We start from the raw sequence: 6,791 nt of genomic DNA on the forward strand, positions 1-6,791 counted from the left end.
AAGGTTGATTAACTAACTATTTTGTGGCCAAACCATTATCCATCTTGACCATCTAAATGGTGAATTGCACTTTAAGCTTAATGCTCAACAAAACAGAAGTTCTTAACCATGTTAAGGAAAAATAGATGGAAAGGTCTTTTGTCACCTTTTGTTAGTTGTGGTAGTTATATAGCAGAAGGATTACCATTTGTTAAACTGAGTAAAAGATTATTTTTCATAAAGCAAGTTCGATGTACATCATATGTAAAACAAAAGTTATGAACAATAAAGACTACCTTACAATAAGACTTGGTGTACAATTATCAGTTCAAGCGAATTCCACAATTAGGTGAAGATTTTATCTAAGTTTCAATACACATCTTTATTAGTAAACGCACATATCATATTTTAACACATTCACGAACATACGTAATTGAAGAACACCAATAGTGTAATTCACAAGCTTACGTAATGCGAAGCCAAGTGTAATTGAAGAACACCAATAGTGTTTTTATTTAGATGGACATATTGACGAAACAAGAAGTGCATGAAGAAACGTCATACATTGATTACCAAGTACACCTAAGACCACAATAACGATAAAAATCTATACTTTGTTTTCTTATTTATTATTTTTCTTTTATTAGTTATTTTTTCCCATCCTCCTTGATGGATTTCTTAGTAAGATAGTCGAGTGAACAAGTAGGTCATAAGAAACATAAATCACCAAGTACGTATATGGCCTGTAATTGGCTTTTCTTATTATTAGTTTTTCCTTTATTATTCAAAATTTCCCTCCTCCTGGGCATGAGATTACGGTAATATCGCCCCTTATAACCGTATTATTCCGTGCCGGCCTTCGTAGAACTGTCTGAAAAAATGCATATCCCCGAGCAAACCTAAACGTTTTGGTGCCACCAACTATTGGATCTTCTCTCGCCGGACTACCAACTTGTAAGTTATATCCTGCTCCTTGGAATTCCAATGTGCTACCGTTGTATTTGAAGTTGGAGAAAATGAGGGAAAATATGCCCAGTGATCTTGATCCATCACGGGATGAAGCTATCTCAATGCCTTGGGCCCGACCAATAGTTGGAGAATTGTTGCTGATGCCTTGTGTTATGTTAAAATCATTAACAATAATGGTTCCAAAATTGGAGGGAGTTCTCGGCTTACCAGGGGCGCCGGCAACTGCAACACTGGTGGTATTTGGTCCGCCCGTAAACACTTGAAGGTACACAGTAATATTTGTTTCCTTTCCACAGCAGCAATAGTAAGGGTCAAGACGATTAGCTTCTGAACAAACAAAGATTGCTAGTAATAGCACAAGGGAAATTTGGATGGATGCTAAAGCTGAACCTTTTGCCATTTTGTATGTTGAAAGGCTAGCTGAAAAACAAAGAAGGAAGAAACAAAATAGTTAGATGGTAAAGATAATTTGTTCAATGACCGTATTTATAGGATGGAGGAGGTAGCAGTTGCAAATGGTTAAAGTAGAACAATTAAATCAATCTTGACTTTTGATTTTTCTACATATAAATGGTTTAAATGAAATAATATTACATTTCAAAGAGTTAGGTATAGCACAAAAAGTTTTAAAAGACAATTAAACATCAATGGGTGGCCACCTATCACGATAGGTTTGTGTAATGGTGTGCTGTACTCAGCAGATATATCATTCAAAGTTCAGAGCCAAGAATTTCTTTTGATATATAGTGGGATAATGGAGAACCTTGAAAACATGAAACACATTTCCCTAAAAAAAAATGAAATACAATCGATAAGGTTCTGGAAAAGGATTAACTCCACTCTGCATTTTCAAACTTGTACCACTTTAACAAGGTTCCAAACATATACTCAGTAGATAAATTAATGTTGACTTTTGATGTTTCTGCATATAAATGGTTTAAATGAAATAGGATTGCATTTGCAAGAGTTAGGTAGAGCACAAAAACTTTTAAAAGAGAATTAAACCTCAATGGGTGGCCACCTATCATAGTAGGTTAGTGTAGAATGGTGTGGTATACACGGCAGATATATCATTCAAAATTCATAGTTAAGAATTTCTTTTAGTGATGGTTATCTAGGAGGGTGCCAGCGGCCAAACGGGGCTCGGGGGGAGGAAGAATTTTTTTCCCCCATTAGAAAACGGGGTAGCCGGAGAGGGAGTTTACACCCACCCCATCCCCTGCCCCATCACCCGTTGAGAAAAATTAAATATATATGTATATAATTATATATGTGATATTTAATTTAATTAGTTACAAATTTATAATAATGATATTATTAGTTATAAGTATTATATAATTTATATTAGTATTTGTAATATTATTGATATTATCAAATGCTAATAATTATACATGTCTACTAATAAAAATTATTAATTAGTTGTATCAAATTTACTAATGACAACTTTGTTTTGTCATTAGATAATTTTCTCAATAGCTTAATAGTCATAATTTGGCCTGTAATCATTGCTAAATCATTGATTTTAAACAAATCATACAAATAAACATGAACGATTGATAACCAAAAGTATTTGCATTAGATTACATGGTAATAATATAGTATTCTCAAATGCCAAATTCAAGTGTACATTACCCAACTAATGCCTACAAAAATAACATTTGTCCAAAATATCACTTGTATATATGGTACATTTACAAAAGCAATCACAGTTTAAGAAATTGAAGAACATCTAAATGAACCACTCCATGAGCAAAAGGCAATTTTGTCTTCAACATTCTTCAACCATAACCATAGATATCTTCCAAAAGCTAGTATGAATAGCATTTATCTGTCATAAAAGAGTAAAAGAAGTAGGTAAGGGAAGGAGTACAATAATAAAGAACAAGTAATGAGACTTAGATTATTAAGACAAAAATTACAATTCATTAAGAACCTCATATAATTTGGGCCCACATATTACAACACCAGCAAGAAGTTAGAAATCACAGTTCAATCTATACAAATACAACACTGCATAAGCTCAACTAAAGAGCTCTCTAAAACAGTTTTTTTTTTATTTTCTTTCTTCTTCTTTAAATAGCTCAACTTATTGAACAATTAAATTGGACTCCCACAGTAATTATTGTTTAATCTTTATGCTTTTGGTTGTTTATATATTAAAACACAGAAAGCAACTTATTGTACGAGGTGTGAATACAGGAGGTACTAGCCCTCTTTGATTTTAGGAGTTTATGCTTCAAAAATCATGAAGGAAACGATGCCTCTGTAGGATTAAACTGTGCAAAGAGAATGAGCCATTTGCCTCACAATGTCAAAGTGAAGACCATCTAAACAGGTGAAACCAATCAAAGTTCACAAACGCCCCCTTTGCATTATATTCATTTCTTTCAAGTCACTACATAGGCAAAAAGAAGATTGCTATCCATGCATGGTCTGTCGCTTGTACTTGAAAATAATATACTATTGCAGATGAACAATCAGATTTTTACCTCTATTGATAAACTAACAGCACTATATACATGATACCTAGATATTTCCCAAAGAATAAGTTCAGATAACAATGATGCATAACATCAGCCCCAAAAAATGTTATTACACAACCATCAGCCCCATAACTATAACCATAAACTACACAACCATAACAAAAAATAGTCCACAATGATGGATAACATCAGCCCCAAAAAATGTTATCACCAACTATTACCAAAAAATAGTCCACAATGACTACAAGTTACCAAAAACTACATATCAGCTATAACCATAACCATAAACTACACAACCATAACAAAAAACGGTCCACAATGATGCATAACATCAGCCCCAAAAAATGCTATTACTAGCTATTACCAAAAAATAGTCCACAGTGACCACAAGTTACCAAAAACTACAGATCAGCCATAACCATAACCATAAACTACACAACTATAACAAAAAATAGTCTACAATGATGCAAAATATCAGCCCCAAAAAATGCTATTACCAGCTATTACCAAAAAACAGTCCACAGTGACCACAAGTTACCAAAAACTACAGATCACCTTCTCCAACTATGATAGCAGATTCTTACATTAGTAATTCTTAGCAGTTGATCTCTATCATCTTTAGGAAGCTTGCCCTATTTAGGTGCTTTCCACTTGCCATACTTTCAAATAACGCAGCTTGCCTCTGAAATGTATCGCTGAGCACCTTCTCTAACTAGTCTTCCACTTATTTCAGAAACAGTAATGTTCACATTTTTTCCAGCTTTCTTTTCATTTGATAGTGCAATATTACGCGTATATCCTCTTTTTCTTTTTAACATCACTTGGTCTAGTAGATACAAAGTAAACAAGACCATAAGTGCTAACAATAGCAGCCCTGGCAGTAATTAGTTAATTAGAGTAGAATTACACGTAAAACTGACATACGTGAACCGTTTGACTCAAGGTCTTGCATACTTTCAGTTTCATTGCTTTGACAACCAATAGTTTGATTAGATCCAACATGCTGTGAAGTAGGAGTTCCATCAGTTTGCATCCCAGCAGCTTCTTGTGATGTCATTCCATTGCCTGAAGATTTTTCAGCAATCTGTCTACTCTCAGCTTGTATCAATCTAAGGCATTTAAAGGAAGGTGAACAAACCATGTAAGAATTAAAATAAGTAGTGACTTGATTGCAAAAATTAAAGAAATTTGAGGGGGTCAAATTAATTAATTTTGGGCCATAGCGAAACAAGGGGAGACTTGGGGGGCCGAAGTGCAATTCTTGAAAGTTTTTCTTGCAAGTTCATGCAAAGTTACGAAGCTTATGCTTCTGCAATTTCCAGCTAACATCTCTGCTGCAATTTTCACTCGGGAGCTTTTGCAACCCCATGGAACTTTCGGCAAACAAGATTCATGCAGCACTTTGATCCATTTCCAATTAAACATGGCTAAAACCTAGTAACAATGAGATTCCTGGAAGACTCTCATGCAAGTTTCATGCAACAAAAGAAGACAAGAAGTTTTTGCAACTAATTTCTGTTAAAATTTCAGCGACCGAAAAATGAAAACTGCTGCACTTTACTTCTACCAGGTTTTCCTTGCCGCAAAACTTTGCAGTTTATCAAATTACTTTTTCAAATACAAGACATCAAGATCAAAACAGCAAGACTACCCTGCGGATTTTTAGCATGAACAACCAAGAACTAACATCAAAGGGATAAAATAAACTACCCTATATCTTGAGATAAACTACCCAGAAGTTATTCAGAAAAATGAATATCTCAATCCAATCGAACCACAAAAACACGTATGTTCAGCAAGTTACAAGCAATTAACAAGAGAGTTGCAACAAATAAAACCACGGGAGACCCATCTTAAGGATGCAACACAAGAACAAAAGCAGCAAAAATTTTGGCAATTTGGACAAATAATCATCCTCTCCGAATGGTCTAAATGCTTGCTGCCATAGTACATCAGAAAGTTCACCTCCAAATTCCAACCAAAATTTACCCTCATACGAGTCTCCTCTCAATCAATTTCATATTACTAATTTGCTTTCATACCAAAGGAACATCACGCAAAAGGGAAACAGAACAGATGCTAAACAAACGGATGCCAAACAAAACCATCCGAATCTTTCAACAAGAACTCTCATCTCTTTCATGAAAATGAACTACTTTGACAAACGTGGACTGGCCGAATGTTATGCAAAAACGGAAATCAATTTGTCTTTTGAAGTTGTACTCTCAGTTGATCATTTTGTCAAACAGGTTGGGGCATAAAGAATTTCTACAATTCTTTGTTCAATTAAAGCTAGAAGTGGCCCCCAAAAATTGTCCGAAACAAAAATTCAGTCCAATCAACCCCATAAAACATATACGGCCAAACAATTATGAATAATCACTGGAAAATTGCAAGAAAACTGATTCACCAGAGAATAATTTTAAGGTTGGAATTACCATACTCCTTCTGGGTGAATGTTCGCCGGTGATGGTGGAAATTTTCGGAGCTGACAGCAAATTGCAACTCCTCCGCTCGGCTTTTCCTTTTTCTTGCCCAAAAGCTTTTCCCTCTGTTTGTTTGTGTTGCTCAAGTGTTCCGTTGCTTTAACTCAGACCAAGTGTTCCGTTGCTTTTGTTTTCAGAATGTGTTCCGCTGCTTTGGTCTTTGCTTTGCTTTGGATATTGTTTTTGTTGCGCGGCACTTTCACTATGATTTGATCAAAATTTTGACTTCACTCATTTTCCCTCCATTTGATACAAAAAATCATGTTTTTTTTCTGGATTTGTAATATGGTTTGAACCATAGATTTTAATGCTATAGTATTATTCTTTATTTTTTAGCAAAAAATAAAAATTTTCATCAACATAGGTGGCAAAATTTGTTAATTTCATATAATTGAAAATGTACTTTTATAATTTGCTAATATTTTACACTAATTTCTTATAATTGCAGCACTAAAGAACATTATGTAATTGAAAATAATTAAACTCAAATTATATGGTTATAACATAGTTTCAATAAAAATAATCATTTTCCTAACATTTGAGACCAATCATCATGCTTTTTTTTTATTTTTAATTTGGTTTGAAGCATAGATTAAACACAGACTTTCATTAAAAATAATCAAACGCTATTAATAAGACATTATTGTTAAGTCAAAATCAAAGAAAATTTAGTGATGACATAATGTTATCACTAATTTATTGAAGATTATAATGACAAGAAAAGTAGTCACTAATTAAATTGCTAGTTTTTAATATTGTCAATTGCTAGTTTTTAATACTTTTGTGAAAATATTGATAATGGTTGAGAAAATTTTGTTACATTACTGCAAGTGATAAATGTACTTTTGTTCTTTTTCAAACATTTATTTTAATG

The 6,791-nt window shown here is 33.6% G+C and overlaps 2 long non-coding RNA genes across 2 annotated transcripts; both read right to left on the minus strand.

The window, feature by feature from the left end:
• Positions 1 to 468: 468 nt before the first annotated feature.
• Positions 469 to 1,377, minus strand: LOC140007520 (uncharacterized). The gene is made up of 2 exons (XR_011814835.1): positions 1,339 to 1,377; positions 469 to 1,234 (listed from the first exon to the last, which is right to left on the minus strand). It is a non-coding gene; the product is annotated as an uncharacterized lncRNA (long non-coding RNA).
• Positions 1,378 to 4,391: 3,014 nt separating this feature from the next.
• Positions 4,392 to 6,159, minus strand: LOC140007521 (uncharacterized). The gene is made up of 2 exons (XR_011814836.1): positions 5,870 to 6,159; positions 4,392 to 4,540 (listed from the first exon to the last, which is right to left on the minus strand). It is a non-coding gene; the product is annotated as an uncharacterized lncRNA (long non-coding RNA).
• Positions 6,160 to 6,791: the final 632 nt, after the last annotated feature.

Source organism: Coffea arabica, chromosome 5c (genome assembly GCF_036785885.1).
Source record: "Coffea arabica cultivar ET-39 chromosome 5c, Coffea Arabica ET-39 HiFi, whole genome shotgun sequence".
Classification (NCBI taxonomy): domain Eukaryota; kingdom Viridiplantae; phylum Streptophyta; class Magnoliopsida; order Gentianales; family Rubiaceae; genus Coffea; species Coffea arabica.